The 9,816-nt window shown below is 42.1% G+C and overlaps 1 long non-coding RNA gene across 1 annotated transcript; it reads left to right on the top strand.

The window, feature by feature from the left end:
- Positions 1–801: 801 nt before the first annotated feature.
- On the top strand, positions 802–1,542 carry LOC110277345 (uncharacterized). The gene is made up of 3 exons (XR_008005603.1): positions 802–943; positions 1,015–1,107; positions 1,259–1,542. It is a non-coding gene; the product is annotated as an uncharacterized LOC110277345 (long non-coding RNA).
- The last annotated feature ends 8,274 nt before the right edge of the window (positions 1,543–9,816 follow it).

Here is a 9,816-nt window from a genome sequence, read left to right as displayed (position 1 = left end):
GGCATTTTATTGAAAATAATTTGTGAAATTGATGAGCAAATAGTATTTTCTATGTACAAATAGTGTTGGATTTAATTTGGGTTTCAATTACTATATTATTCCCAATTTTATGTGAAATTACCATAATGCTCTTAACCCTAATTTCAAAATGAAACCTTCCCTAACTTAACCCCTTCAGCCACTGAGTTCTCTTTCTCCTTCACAAGTTCAACACACAGTTTCCTTTGTTATCCCTGAAAGAAAGAAGCAAAGAAAATGAAAAGGGGAATAAGGGAAAAGGAGATCCGGAGGAAGAAAGAGCACCGGGCAAGCAGCAGCTCGCCGGCCAGCCGCGCTCTGCCGCCACGTCTAGCTCGCCGTTGATCGCGCTCCCGTTTGCCACCACCACAGCGCCGATTGCGCCGTCGCTAGGGAGAACAGAATCGAGAAGGGGTTGGCTCGTGAATGTGGGTGGTCGCGGGCTCGGGGCCGCCGCGTCTCCATCACCACCGCGTCCACGCCGTGCCGCCGCCACTGCTAGGGTTTGCCGCCGCCACCTTATCACCGCCGGCAGACACAGAAGGAGAGAGAAATCGGAGTTTTGCACAGGAGGGAGAGAGGGAGAGCGCGACAGGGGAAGCCATCTCTGCCTGAGCCACCGTCGCCGGACCTCCTTGCCGTCGCCGAACCTCCTTGCCGTCGCCACAAAAGCTGCCTTCGTCGGTGCCGTTGGAGGCATGAATGGGAGGAGAATGCGCAGGAGGGAGCTTACAGAGAGGGTGATGCGCGATGGCGGTAGGTTATTCCGCCGCCCTTGCTGCCGCCGTCCAGCCAGCTGCTACAGTGGTCATCGCCTGTCGTGAATGGCTGCCGCAGAAGTGGTTGTGGCTGCCAGCACCACACCGGAGCCTCTGGCCGTTTCTGTCACTTGAGACCCCGCTGCCGTCGCCGGAAAATTCTGCCGGTAAGGCTCTTAAGTTGAGTTTCCCTTCTGTTGAGTTTCCTGGAACTCCATCGTTGCTGCGTGTGGTTCAGATCGCCGCTGCTGCTTGGGGCTGACTGCCGGGTTGCCGCCGAACCGATTCGAAGACCGCCGCTGTTTCGGTTCAGCCGTTCCTCCTTCGGTCGGTAAGTGTTTTCAGTTTGAAAGTCTTTTGGTTACTGTTCTGTTATCATACGCTGAGATTTGTGGCATTGGTTACTGTTCTGTTATCATACGCTGAGGTTTGTGGCGTTAATTGCTATAAGATTGAGTTCGGTTGTTGTATGTTGCGATTAGAGTTGTTGAGACTATTGCGAAAGTGGCTTGGAACCGAGGTTTTAGCTGCCGGGATTTTGATTGTTGATTTTGGGTCGAGGCAGAAAGGATTCTGTGACGCGTTTGGGCTATGGTTTTGCGTTTTGATGTAGGGGCGCTTTCCAAAAACTATATTTTATATGCCGGAATTATTAGATATGGGTACTAATGTGAGATAATGTATTTGGTGATTGTATAAGCCTTATGTGATGTTGATTATCCTGGATGAATGTAATTATATGTTTGAATGGATTATTATTTGGTTCTGATGAACGAACTGTTGTGTGGTTTTGTGAAACATAATGCCGTCCAAGTTGATTCTTTAGAGATTTGAAATATGAGTTTAATCCGTTGAGGATTGGTTTGAATTGAGTCAATTATTTTGATGATGTGAAAGATAGAATACTCTTGAAATTCAGCCTGAGTTTCAATTAGAGGAGTTTCAATGACTTTGAAAGAACTTGAATGTCTATTGACATGTTTCATTTTGAAATGTTGTGAGAAAGGTTTTAAGTACTCTTTGAATTCCGAGTTATTGCAAAACTAAAACAATTTTGAACAGTTGAAACGTTCTAGAATTTATCATGGGGGTTGAAGTTGGTTTTTGCCTAAGTAGAGGAAACAGACTTGAAGAAGTGAATGATTACGTGACTCGGTTTGACTTAGATCCTATTTTATTACTCAAAACGGAAAGCCAAGGTTTTAATGATTTTAAATGAATTTGGCAAACTGAGTTTTATTATTCTCCCCTAAAGACTTGGGACTCTGTCAGGAAACTTTTGGTATTAAAATCCTGACTTTAAGGGTTACAATGAATTTTAAGGAATTGATATAGGTTGACCTTCCCTAAAGACTTGGGACTCTGCCGAGAAATTTTGTTATAAAATCCCATTGTTAGGTGGGTGATTTTGAATACTTTGAAATAAATCTTTACCTTTCCATGGTTCTGGAAGTTTTGGAAAGAAAATGCTGGGAGTGGCTTTGTTTTAAAAAAGGGACTCACTTTGAGTAAATTTGGCTTATGAGCCTGAGATGATTTGAGAAACGAGATTTCTAAAGCCAAGGCTGAAAAGAGTTGAAACTTGATTTCAAAGTGAAATGAATTGAGAAAATGATTTATGGCTTAAATGCCGATTTCATGAATTTGATGATTTTGAATGTGGAAGTGCTGTTTTGTTGTGAGCCGGAATGGCTTTGAATGATATGAATATTGGCTGGTTCTGGATTGAACCGTGAGCCGGAATAGCTGTGTGTGATTATTAATATTGGCTGGTTCTGGATTGAACCGTGAGCCGGATGGCTGAGATGGATGTTGATCCATGATTGAGAATGAAAGCATTTATGCTGAGATATTGATAAGTTGTGATGTTTGCACTTCCACTATCGGAGATGAGGGTTTCCCTGGGAGGAAGCAGTGGCTAGCCACCACGTGCTCCAGGTTGAGACTCGAAGCTCTTTTGACCCTATGTCGTCAGGGTGGCCGAGCACTGTGAAATTCCCGGACGAGCTCACCCCTATAAATATTCACCAGGGAGGGTGATGGATATGGATCATGATTATGATCAAGTTTATATTGAGTATAACTCGAGTTGGGGAGACACGACAGAGGGACAGTCCAATGGTTAGCTACCAGGACTTGTCGGGTTGGCTCTATAACCGACAGAAGATATCATCAGCCACTAGGGACAGGCATGCATCATATGCATCTATGTGACATTGTTTGGGTGTGAATATTGTACTTGGTTTGCCTATGTGATTAATTGCTAATTGTTCTACTTGCAATAACTGTTTGTTTGTGCCTGCATCTTCCTATCTGTGTTTGCAACTAGGACTCTGTTGGATTGTGGTGATTTGGTTGAAGGTTGGATGGTTTGGGCCTAGGGCCGTGGCTGGATTGTATGGGCCTAGGGCCGTGATTGGATTGTTTGTGCCTAGGGCCGTGTGATAAACGAAATTTAGCATGTCGATTTAGAATTCAATGATGAATATGATCGTGAGTATAGTCTAATCGACACTTAAACTTCGCATCAAACAATCCTACAATCTATAACCGAGAGTATTAGTCTCCCGAGTCGTCCTCCCTTGGAATTGCTAGAGTGTGCATCTTATTGATTAGAAAGCCTTGTTATGATTCTTTGAAGGTTTTAGCAAAATAGAAAACAAACAATCAATCCTTAGAAGACTTGGCTTAGGGTTGGTATTAGAAATTCTATCCTTATAGTTCTCTCAATGATGACAACAATTAGGCCTTGCTTCATTTAGTTAACCCCTAGGCATAGAGGAAAGTCAAATGAGAGTAATCAACTTGAGTCACAAGTCCTAGCTTTACCTTATGGAAATCTAGCTTTAGTGTACTCCAAATCAATTAGCAATCCCTAATTCCAAATCAACGATTGGCACAACTATTCAACTTCTTCTAATGGCCCAAACCCTAAGCCAAGTAAGAAACTTTTACTCCATAACTAGTGTTGGCATTTCATCAAACATTTGGTGAGCAAGAGTGAAAGCCATGGTAAATTTGAGAAGAAAGTAGAATTAAAACTATTTCAACACAAGGAACTAACAACAATTAACATAGAACAACAATGGAAATGAGATTCTAAAGAAATTGATTAAATCCAAAACTACAAAGTTAAATCCAAGATCTATGAGAATTGAGCAATTACAAACACTAATTGAGATTGGAGAAGAAGATCTATGACATGAAAAAAATGAATTGAGAATTGCAGTGGATCTCACCAAAGAGTGAATGAAAATTCAGAAATTGGATGAAGATGAACCCTAGTGAGAGCTTTTGAATCTCTCTCCTTCTCCACAAGTGTAACTAACTATCCTCCAAAAATATCTAGGATCTAGAAAATGAGCTAAAAGTGCTTAACCCTTGTTCCCTTGGTCTTCTTAAGCTTTTCCCGCCAGAGCACTTCCCCAAAATGGGATTCCCAACTGCCTCCACGCCCAAGTCACGTGGCTCTTTAAAAAAATCATGTTCGCACATCGGCGCGCACGCGCAATGTACGCGTGCGCGTGACGAACGGGATCTCTCTCCTTCTCCACAAGTGTAACTAACTATCCTCCAAAAATATCTAGGATCTAGAAAATGAGCTAAAAGTGCTTAACCTTTGTTCCCTTGGTCTTCTTAAGCTTTTCCCGCCAGAGCACTTCCCCAAAATGGGATTCCCAACTGCCTCCACGCCCAAGTCACGTGGCTCTTTAAAAAAATCATGTTCGCACATCGGCGCGCACGCGCAATGTACGCGTGCGCGTCCACGGGACATCTTGTAATGTGCGCGGAGGCGTAATGTACGCTTGCGCGCCATCGGAGATCATGGTCTAGCCGCTACGCAAACTGGCTCGTGGCTTGGCTCTTGGCTTCGACTTCTTAACTGCTCAATCCACGCGGACGCGTCAAGTGCGCGCACGCGCCCGTGCCGAGATTTTCAAAGTTCAATTCTCATGCTCCCTTCTTTTGCATCTGTCCTTCTTCTCTCTTCCGGTCCGTCCCTGCCCTATATTCTGAAACCACTTAACACACAGGTCACGGCATCGAATGGCATCAAGGGAAGATTAGAAATGTATCTAATTTAGTGCAAAATAGGCATGTTTTCATTCATGAGGCAAAATTAGGAAAGGAACACAAAGTCTTGTATTTTAATGTAGAAAACGTGTGGAATTATTGATAAAACCCCTGAAATCAACACAAGATAAACCCTCAAAATGGAGTAACAAGATGTAGAGAAAGCCATTGGAATTTGGAAATGGTCCCTGACAAACCCCATTTTAAGAGTTTATCTTGTGCTAATTTCAAAGGGTTTATCAATGATTTCACACACTTTCTGCATGAAAATATAAGGATTTGCATTCTTTTCCCAGTTTTGCCTCATAAAGGAAAACATGCTTATTTTGCACCAAAATAGACACATTTCTAGTCTCGCCTTAATGCCATTCGATACCGTGACTCGTGTGCTAAGTGATTTCAGGACATAGACTAGGAATGGACAGGAAAAGATAAGGAAGAAGGGTGCAAGGAAAGGAAGCATGAAAATTGAGCATTGGAGATTTCCGCATGGGCGCGTGCGCGCACATGGCGCGCCCGCGCGGATGAGAGTAATGTGAAGCCGAAGCTAAGAGCCAAGCCACGAGCCGGCTAGAGTAGCGGCCAAGCCAGGATCTTCATGGACGCGTACGCGTACACTCCGCTTCCGCGCAGACTCCAGAGCCGCATCCAGGGCGCGCACGCGTACCTTGCGCGTGCGCGCCGATGTTCGAAAATGATTTTTTTAAAAGTCACGTGACTTAGGCGTGGAGTTGGTTGGAGATCCCAACTTTTGAGGAGTGCTTTGGCGGGAAAATACTTAAGAGGACCAAAGGGGCAAAGGTTGAAGGGAGTTAGTTCATTTTTTTAGTTTTTGAGATATTTTTGAGTTAGTTACATTGTTTGAGAGAGAAGCTCCAACTTCTCTCTAGGATTCACCAACTTCTCTCAAGCTTTTACTAGGGTTCCTTCTCATCAAAGTTCTGAATTTTTGCCCAATTTTTGGTGAGATCTATTGCACTTTCATTTCACTTTGCTCATGTAATAGATTTTCCCTTCCAAATTCAAGTTGTAATTGTTGACATACCTTGGATCTAGGATTCAATTCTATGGTTTTTGGATTCATTTGATATCTTGAGATTTTGATTCTCATTGTTGTTCCTTGATACTTGTTGCTAATCTCTTGTGTTGCAATAGTTCTAATTTTACTTTTCTCTTCATTTCACCATGATTTTCCTTCTTGCTCACTACATGTTTGATAAAATGTCAATACTAGTTATGGAGTAGAATTTTTGTACTTGGCATAGGGTTTGGTCATTGGAATGAATTGAATAGTTATATCAAGGGTTGATTTGAAGTTAGAGCTTGCCAATTGCCTTGAAGTACACTAAAACTAGATTCCCATAAGGTGAAGCTAGAACTTGTGATTCAAGTTAATTGTTTTCATTTGACTTTCCTCTATACTAGGGGATGACTAAATGAAGTAAGTCCTAATTGTTGTTAACCTTGAGTAAACTATAATGATAAAGATTTCTAATGCCAACCCTAAGTCAAGTCCTTTTGATAATTGATTGTTTGTTTCTCATTACTTGCTAAATTCTTCCAAGAACCCCACAAGGCTTACTAAAACAATAAAATGCATACTTTGGCAATTCCAAGGGAGAACGACTCGGGAGATTTATACTCTCGGATATAGATTGTAGTTTTGTTTGATGATGGATTTCGCGTTGGTTTAGACTATACTACGATTGATCACTTGATAAATTCTACACCAACAAAAATCCATTTGTCAGTCCCATGAAGTCGATTCCCCATACATCAAAGATTTCACAAAAAAGCATATTTTGTTGGAGGATTTCGTCCTTCTTAGAAGTATTTCCAAACCGAATGCATTGGGGGCAAGATTTGCAATATAGAGAAGAATCTTTGAGAAGCGTTGGCCACCAAAATCCGCAATCAAGGACCTTTCTTGCCGTTCTTTGGGGGCCATAGTGGCCACCTCCTTCGGAAGCATGGCAAGCGTCCAAGATTGCTTGGAATTCGGTTTGAGGTATGCATCGTCGCACTATTTGGTCCGCTCCACACCTCCACAAATAAGGATCGTCCCAAACATAGTATTTGGATTCGCTTTTCAGCTTATCCTTTTTATGTTTACTAAGATTGGGAGGGAAGATGCGTGAAACCAAGTAGTTTGCTATTGGGGCATACCAAGAAACTACTTCCGAGATTGCGTGCAAACCATCTAGAGGAAAAGAGTCATTGATAGGAGTGGTGTCGCCTTTTGTGTGTTCGAAGCGACTTAGATGGTCCGCCACTAAGTTTTGGGAACCACTCCTATCTTTGATCTCCACGTCAAATTCTTGTAACAAAAGCACCCAACGAATTAATCTCGGTTTTGATTCCTTTTTGGTCAACAAATATTTTAGTGCCGCGTGATCCGAGTACACTACAACCTTGGAACCGAGAAGATAGGCTCGGAACTTGTCCAAAGCAAAAACAATGGCTAGGAGTTCCTTTTCGGTTGTAGTGTAGTTGGATTAGGCACCGTCTAGTGTTTTGGAAGCATAAGCTATGACGTAGGGAATCTTACCTTCGCGTTGTGCTAACGCGGCTCCTATCGCATAATTTGAGGCATCGCACATGATTTTAAATGGTTGAGTCCAATTCGGTCCTCGCACAATAGGGGCTTGTGTCAATGCTACTTTAAGTTTGTCATATGCTTCCATACATTCCTTGCTTAGCTCAAATTCAGTGTCCTTTTGTAGTAGTTGAGAGAGAGGTAAGGCTATCTTGCTAAAGTCTTTGATGAATCTTCGGTAGAATCCTGCATGTCCAAGAAAAGAACGGACTTCCCTCTCGGAGGAGGGGTAAGGTAAACTAGATATGACATTTATTTTTGCCGGATCTACGGAGATGCCTTCTTTTGAGACTATGTGTCCCAAAACAATGCCTTGTTTGACCATGAAATGACATTTTTCAAAATTTAAAACAAGGTTTGTTTTGGTGTATCTTTCTAAGACTTTTTCAAGGCTACCTAAGCAATGATCAAATGAATCACCGTACACACTAAAGTCATCCATAAAAACTTCCATACATTGTTCTAGAAAGTCCGCAAATAAGCTCATCATGCATCTTTGAAACGTTGCCGGTGCATTGCATAGGCCAAATGGCATACGCTTGTAAGCGTACGTTCCAAAGGGGCAAGTAAATGTGGTTTTTTCTTGGTCCTCTATAGCAATGTGAATTTGGAAGTATCCGGAATAACCATCAAGAAAGCAATAATATGATTTACCGGCTAGTCGATCAAGCATTTGATCAATGAACGGTAGTGGGAAGTGATCTTTTCTTGTGGCCACATTCAACCTTCGGTAGTCTATGCATACTCTCCAAGAATTTTGCACTCTTGTCGCTATAAGTTTACCGCTTTCATTTTTTATTGTGGTCACCCCGGATTTCTTTGGCACCACTTGGACTGGGCTTACCCACTCGCTATCCGAGATAGGATAGATGATGTCCGCTTCAAGTAGCTTAGTGACTTCTTTTTTCACAACCTCAAGAATAGTTGGATTAAGTCTCCTTTGAGGTTGTCGGACCGGTTTTGCTCCCTCTTCAAGAAATATGCGATGCTCGCTTACTTGGGGGCTTATTCCCACTAGATCCGCCAAAGTCCACCCGATTGCCCTTTTGTTTTTCCTCAATACATTTAGCAATTTTTTCTTTTTGTTGAGGGGTTAACTCTTTTGCAATTATCACAGGGAGTTCTTGGGCTTCATCAAGATATGAGTACTTTAAATGGGGTGGTAGTGGCTTCAATTCCATCTTCTTTTCATTCTTTGAAGTTTGAGTTTCCGGATGGTTTGTATGGTGTGTGGTGTTTAATTTGCTTGGATCTTCATTTGCTTCTTCAATCATGTACTTCTCATCTAACTTTGCAAGGTGCACTTCAGCAACCATGTTGTCAATTAGGTCACACCGGAATAGAGAGTGATTCTCCGGCGGATGCTTCATTGCTTCCTCTAGGCTGAAACTTACGACTCTCCCATCTATTTCAAATGAATAGGTTCCCGAGTAAGCATCTAGCTTAAATCTAGAAGTTCTCAGGAATGGTCTTCCAAGTAGGATAGATGATGCTCTCTCGGTTTCGCTTGATGGCATTTCAAGGACATAGAAGTCAATTGGAAACACCAACCCTTTGATATTCACCAATACGTCTTCCGCAACACCCGTCACGGATATTATGCTTTTATCCGCTAGGACAAATCTTGCCGTCGACCTTTTTAGTGGTGGCAACTTCAATACCCGGTAGACGGAGAGTGGCATGATGCTAACACATGCTCCGAGGTCACACATACAGTCTATAAATTAAACTCCATTGACGGTGCAAGTGACCATACAAGGGCCCGGATCATCACACTTCTCGGGCAATGCTCCCATTTGTAACGACCCAATTTCTGGTACGTCATGATCATACTAGAAACTGAGCGCTACCAACTTGTCTACCTAATTATTATCTATTATTTATTATATGAGCCTGATTCGTTGTTAAAAGCGTAGTTATTTTACGAGGTACTTTTTTTTTTTGAAAACATTTGGATTAACAAACGGTATCATTCATAATTAATTCACAACTAATAATATATAAAACAGTTATAAACAACCACACATAAATACATCTCAAGCAGTTGATAACATTCCGTGATCCAGCTTTATTAGAACATAGACTGTTAGTTAAAACACCCCTAGATATAGCTAAATAATAACTATATACATATATATACATACAACATCCTAGGCCCTGACCTGTTCAAGAAGTCCCTAAGCTGGCGCCCAGGCTAGCCTAGACTCTATACTCACCTAGTCCCTCTAACCTACTAAAGCGAGGGAAAATACGTTCTAGGTCTTCTAAACTCAAGTCAGGTGGATCGTCATCAAAAGGTGGAAGGTTGTATACTACTCCTCTGCACGATCATATGACATCAAAGAGCATCTCTCAAGTACTTCATCGAGT

This window comes from Arachis duranensis, unplaced genomic scaffold (assembly GCF_000817695.3).
Source record: "Arachis duranensis cultivar V14167 unplaced genomic scaffold, aradu.V14167.gnm2.J7QH unplaced_Scaffold_76869, whole genome shotgun sequence".
Taxonomy (NCBI): domain Eukaryota; kingdom Viridiplantae; phylum Streptophyta; class Magnoliopsida; order Fabales; family Fabaceae; genus Arachis; species Arachis duranensis.
The sequence above is the reverse complement of the archived record's forward strand: the minus strand, read 5'-3'. Positions and strand labels throughout refer to the sequence as shown.